Here is a 6,646-nt window from a genome sequence, read left to right as displayed (position 1 = left end):
AGCCGTAGTGTGGGCAGAAAACTCACCAAAGTGACTTAAAATAGAACCGGTGCAGGCGGCATGTTCCCCCACCAGATGGCGGCATTTGGGGACCCGTAGTGTGGGCAGAAAACTCACCAAAGTGACTTAAAATAGAACCGGTGCAGGCGGCATGTTCCCCCACCAGATGGCGGCATTTGGGGACATGCAGTGTGGGTAGAAAACTCACCAAAGTGTCCTAAAATAGAACCGGGACCAGGGGGCCTCTTCCCCCACCAGGTGGCGGGCTTGGGGGGCTTGGTTTCCGGGTAGAAAACTCACCAAAGTGTCCTAAAATAGAACCGGGACCAGGGGGCATGCTCCCCCACCAGGCGGCGGGCTTGGGGGGCTTGGTTTGCGGGTAGAAAACTCACCAAAGTGACCTAAAATAGAACCGGGCTAGGCGGCATGTTCCCCCACCAGGCGGCGGGCTTGGGGGGCTTGGTTTGCGGGTAGAAAACTCACCAAAGTGTCCTAAAATAGAACCGGGACCAGGGGGCATGTTCCCCCACCAGGCGGCGGGCTTGGGGGGCTTGGTTTGCGGGTAGAAAACTCACCAAAGTGTCCTAAAATAGAACCGGGACCAGGGGGCATGTTCCCCCACCAGGCGGCGGGCTTGGGGGGCTTGGTTTGCGGGTAGAAAACTCACCAAAGTGTCCTAAAATAGAACCGGGACCAGGGGGCCTCTTCCCCCACCAGGCGGCGGGCTTGGGGGGCTTGGTTTGCGGGTAGAAAACTCACCAAAGTGACCTAAAATAGAACCGGGACCAGGGGGCCTCTTCCCCCACCAGGCGGCGGGCTTGGGGGGCTTGGTTTGCGGGTAGAAAACTCACCAAAGTGACCTAAAATAGAACCGGGCTAGGCGGCATGTTCCCCCACCAGGCGGCGGGCTTGGGGGGCTTGGTTTGCGGGTAGAAAACTCACCAAAGTGTCCTAAAATAGAACCGGGACCAGGGGGCATGTTCCCCCACCAGGCGGCGGGCTTGGGGGGCTTGGTTTGCGGGTAGAAAACTCACCAAAGTGTCCTAAAATAGAACCGGGACCAGGGGGCATCTTCCCCCACCAGGCGGCGGGCTTGGGGGGCTTGGTTTGCGGGTAGAAAACTCACCAAAGTGTCCTAAAATAGAACCGGGACCAGGGGGCCTCTTCCCCCACCAGGCGGCGGGCTTGGGGGGCTTGGTTTGCGGGTAGAAAACTCACCAAAGTATCGGCAAAATAGAACCAGGGAAGGGGGGGATGTCGGTCACAAGGTGCCCGAGTCAGAGAACCAGGAAAACGGACATAAATCCAGAAAACCTCGGTGTCTGACTGCTCCTCAAAAAGTGGTCTTTTTGATGTCACGAGCGCAACCACCTAGAGGTTAATGGGGAGGGATGGTGTGAGCGCAAACGGATTTTTCCTAAGTGTGACTGCTCCTCAAAAAGTGGTCTTTTTGATGTCACGAGCGCAACCACCTAGAGGTTAATGGGGAGGGATGGTGTGAGCGCAAACGGATTTTTCCTAAGTGTGACTGCTCCTCAAAAAGTGGTCTTTTTGATGTCACGAGCGCAACCACCTAGAGGTTAATAGGGAGCGAGTACAACAGGGGAGGGAGTGAATGGGCTCGGACTGTGGCCGAGCCTGGTGCCTCAAAATCGGACAAGGTTGGACTGGAAGCCCGCTGAGAACTCTGGTTCTTTTGCCAGACGAAACGAATTTTTTCCGAGTGTGACTGCTCTGCAAAAAGTGGTCTTTTTGATGTCACGAGCGCAACCACCTAGAGGTTAATGGGGAGGGAGTGGAAAAAACGACAAAGTGTTGAGCTCCGGACCGGGATGGCGGGCGACTCGAGCGGTCATGCCCGACTTTGAGACACTTTGTCGCGGTCATGCGAGCGACCTCCACTGCTCCCCGGAGGTGCCCCGGACCGGGTTGGCGGGTGACTCGAGCGGTCGTGCCCGACTTTGAGACACTTTGTCGCGGTCATGCGGGCGTCCTCCGCCGGTCCCCGGAGGTGCCCCGGACCGGGTTGGCGGGTGACTCGAGCGGTCATGCCCGACTTTGAGACACTTTGTCGCGGTCATGCGGGCGTCCTCCGCCGGTCCCTGGAGGTGCCCCGGACCGGGTTGGCGGGTGACTCGAACGGTCATGCCCGACTTTGAGACACTTTGTCGCGGTCATGCGGGCGTCCTCCGCCGGTCCCTGGAGGTGCCCCGGACCGGGTTGGCGGGTGACTCGAGCGGTCGTGCCCGACTTTGAGACACTTTGTCGCGGTCATGCGGGCATCCTCCGCCGGTCCCTGGAGGTGCCCCGGACCGGGTTGGCGGGTGACTCGAGCGGTCGTGCCCGACTTTGAGACACTTTGTCGCGGTCATGCGAGCGACCTCCGCCGGTCCCCGGAGGTGCCCCGGACCGGGTTGGCGGGTGACTCGAACGGTCGTGCCCGACTTTGAGACACTTTGTCGCGGTCATGCGGGCGTCCTCCGCCGGTCCCTGGAGGTGCCCCGGACCGGGTTGGCGGGTGACTCGAGCGGTCGTGCCCGACTTTGAGACACTTTGTCGCGGGCATGCGGGCGTCCTCCGCCGGTCCCTGGAGGTGCCCCGGACCGGGTTGGCGGGTGACTCGAGCGGTCATGCCCGACTTTGAGACACTTTGTCGCGGTCATGCGGGCGTCCTCCGCCGGTCCCTGGAGGTGCCCCGGACCGGGTTGGCGGGTGACTCGAGCGGTCGTGCCCGACTTTGAGACACTTTGTCGCGGTCATGCGGGCGTCCTCCGCCGGTCCCTGGAGGTGCCCCGGACCGGGTTGGCGGGTGACTCGAGCGGTCGTGCCCGACTTTGAGACACTTTGTCGCGGTCATGCGGGCGTCCTCCGCCGGTCCCTGGAGGTGCCCCGGACCGGGTTGGCGGGTGACTCGAGCGGTCGTGCCCGACTTTGAGACACTTTGTCGCGGTCATGCGGGCGTCCTCCGCCGGTCCCTGGAGGTGCCCCGGACCGGGTTGGCGGGTGACTCAAGCGGTCATGCCCGACTTTGAGACACTTTGCCGCGGTCATGCGGGCGACCTCCGCCGGTCCCTGGAGGTGCCCCGGACCGGGTTGGCGGGTGACTCGAGCGGTCGTGCCCGACTTTGAGACACTTTGCCGCGGTCATGCGGGCGACCTCCGCCGGTCCCTGGATGGCGGGCTCCAGTGAGGTCGGCGGGGGAAGGCTCGGGCTGAGGCCGACTTCGGTGCCTCAAAGTCGGACAAGGTTGGATTGGAAGTCCGCTGTGTTGAGGACCAGTGGCATTCGGCGGTGGAACGCTCAGAACTTGGCCGACATCGGTGCCTCAACGTCGGACAAGGTTGGAGTGGATGACCGCTGATAACTCTGGTTCTTTTGCCAGACGAAAGAAATTTTTCCCGAGTGTGACTGCTCTGAAAAAAGTGGTCTTTTTGATGTCACGAGCGCAACCACCTAGAGGTTAATAGGGAGGCACCATAACAGGAGAGGGAGTGAAAAGGCTCGGAGGGTGGCCGAGCCTGGTGCCTCAAAATCGGACAAGGTTGGAGTGGATGACCGCTGAAAACTCTGGTTCTTTTGCCAGACGAAAGAAATTTTTCCCGAGTGTGACTGCTCTGAAAAAAGTGGTCTTTTTGATGTCACGAGCGCAACCACCTAGAGGTTAATAGGGAGGCACCATAACAGGAGAGGGAGTGAAAAGGCTCGGAGGGTGGCCGAGCCTGGTGCCTCAAAATCGGACAAGGTTGGAGTGGATGACCGCTGAAAACTCTGGTTCTTTTGCCAGACGAAAGAAATTTTTTCCGAGTGTGACTGCTCTGCAAAAAGTGGTCTTTTTGATGTCACGAGCGCAACCACCTAGAGGTTAATAGGGAGGCACCATAACAGGAGAGGGAGTGAAAAGGCTCGGACGGTGGCCGAGCCTGGTGCCTCAAAATCGGACAAGGTTGGAGTGGATGACCGCTGAAAACTCTGGTTCTTTTGCCAGACGAAAGAAATTTTTTCCGAGTGTGACTGCTCTGCAAAAAGTGGTCTTTTTGATGTCACGAGCGCAACCACCTAGAGGTTAATAGGGAGGCACCATAACAGGAGAGGGAGTGAAAAGGCTCGGAGGGTGGCCGAGCCTGGTGCCTCAAAATCGGACAAGGTTGGAGTGGATGACCGCTGAAAACTCTGGTTCTTTTGCCTGACGAAAGAAATTTTTTTCCGAGTGTGACTGCTCTGCAAAAAGTGGTCTTTTTGATGTCACGAGCGCAACCACCTAGAGGTTAATAGGGAGGCACCATAACAGGAGAGGGAGTGAAAAGGCTCGGAGGGTGGCCGAGCCTGGTGCCTCAAAGTCGGACAAGGTTGGAGTGGATGACCGCTGAAAACTCTGGTTCTTTTGCCAGACGAAAGAAATTTTTTCCGAGTGTGACTGCTCTGCAAAAAGTGGTCTTTTTGATGTCACGAGCGCAACCACCTAGAGGTTAATAGGGAGGCACCATAACAGGAGAGGGAGTGAAAAGGCTCGGAGGGTGGCCGAGCCTGGTGCCTCAAAATCGGACAAGGTTGGAGTGGATGACCGCTGAACACTCTGGTTCTTTTGCCAGACGAAAGAAATTTTTTCCGAGTGTGACTGCTCTGCAAAAAGTGGTCTTTTTGATGTCACGAGCGCAACCACCTAGAGGTTAATAGGGAGGCACCATAACAGGAGAGGGAGTGAAAAGGCTCGGAGGGTGGCCGAGCCTGGTGCCTCAAAATCGGACAAGGTTGGAGTGGATGGCCGCTGAAAACTCTGGTTCTTTTGCCTGACGAAAGAAATTTTTTCCGAGTGTGACTGCTCTGCAAAAAGTGGTCTTTTTGATGTCACGAGCGCAACCACCTAGAGGTTAATAGGGAGGCACCATAACAGGAGAGGGAAGGAAAAGGCTCGGAGGGTGGCCGAGCCTGGTGCCTCAAAATCGGACAAGGTTGGAGTGGATGACCGCTGAAAACTCTGGTTCTTTTGCCTGACGAAAGAAATTTTTTCCGAGTGTGACTGCTCTGCAAAAAGTGGTCTTTTTGATGTCACGAGCGCAACCACCTAGAGGTTAATAGGGAGGCACCATAACAGGAGAGGGAGTGAAAAGGCTCGGAGGGTGGCCGAGCCTGGTGCCTCAAAGTCGGACAAGGTTGGAGTGGATGGCCGCGGAGAACTCTGGTTCTTTTGCCTGACGAAAGAAATTTTTTCCGAGTGTGACTGCTCCTCAAAAAGTGGTCTTTTTGATGTCACGAGCGCAACCACCTAGAGGTTAATAGGGAGGCACCATAACAGGAGAGGGAGTGAAAAGGCTCGGAGGGTGGCCGAGCCTGGTGCCTCAAAGTCGGACAAGGTTGGAGTGGATGGCCGCGGAGAACTCTGGTTCTTTTGCCTGACGAAATAAATTTTTTCCGAGTGTGACTGCTCTGCAAAAAGTGGTCTTTTTGATGTCACGAGCGCAACCACCTAGAGGTTAATAGGGAGGCACCATAACAGGAGAGGGAAGGAAAAGGCTCGGAGGGTGGCCGAGCCTGGTGCCTCAAAGTCGGACAAGGTTGGAGTGGATGGCCGCGGAGAACTCTGGTTCTTTTGCCTGACGAAAGAAATTTTTTCCGAGTGTGACTGCTCCTCAAAAAGTGGTCTTTTTGATGTCACGAGCGCAACCACCTAGAGGTTAATAGGGAGGCACCATAACAGGAGAGGGAAGGAAAAGGCTCGGAGGGTGGCCGAGCCTGGTGCCTCAAAGTCGGACAAGGTTGGAGTGGATGGACGCGGAGTACTCTGGTTCTTTTGCCTGACGAAAGAAATTTTTTCCGAGTGTGACTGCTCTTCAAAAAGTGGTCTTTTTGATGTCACGAGCGCAACCACCTAGAGGTTAATAGGGAGGCACCATAACAGGAGAGGGAAGGAAAAGGCTCGGAGGGTGGCCGAGCCTGGTGCCTCAAAGTCGGACAAGGTTGGAGTGGATGGCCGCGGAGAACTCTGGTTCTTTTGCCTGACGAAAGAAATTTTTTCCGAGTGTGACTGCTCCTCAAAAAGTGGTCTTTTTGATGTCACGAGCGCAACCACCTAGAGGTTAATAGGGAGGCACCATAACAGGAGAGGGAAGGAAAAGGCTCGGAGGGTGGCCGAGCCTGGTGCCTCAAAGTCGGACAAGGTTGGAGTGGATGGCCGCGGAGAACTCTGGTTCTTTTGCCTGACGAAAGAAATTTTTTCCGAGTGTGACTGCTCTTCAAAAAGTGGTCTTTTTGATGTCACGAGCGCAACCACCTAGAGGTTAATAGGAGCGAAGGATACTTGGACAGAGTATCGAGCTCCAGCGCAGGCGGCGGGGAAAGAGCTCAGGCTCAAGCCGACCTTCGCGCGTCATGGACGCACTGTGATACCACCTACACCGATGACCGATCTGCCAACGTGACCCGCCATCGGAGGGCCCCCACCCATTGCGGGCGGACGGTTCCTCCGGACTTAGCGGGTCCGATCAAGCGTTGTGGCTTGCCACCTCTGCCGAAACCTCCAGTGAGACCGAGGCGTCCCGTCTGACCCAGTGGTTCTACACGCGCGCCTTCGCCGCCGTCCCCTTGGCCGTTAACTCGGCCTCGCGGTGAGGCAGGAGCGATGTGCATCCGCGGAAACACACTTCTTGG

This window comes from Callionymus lyra, unplaced genomic scaffold (assembly GCF_982586985.1).
Source record: "Callionymus lyra unplaced genomic scaffold, fCalLyr1.hap1.1 HAP1_SCAFFOLD_85, whole genome shotgun sequence".
Lineage (NCBI taxonomy): Eukaryota > Metazoa > Chordata > Actinopteri > Syngnathiformes > Callionymidae > Callionymus > Callionymus lyra.
Note: the sequence above shows the minus strand (reverse complement) of the source record.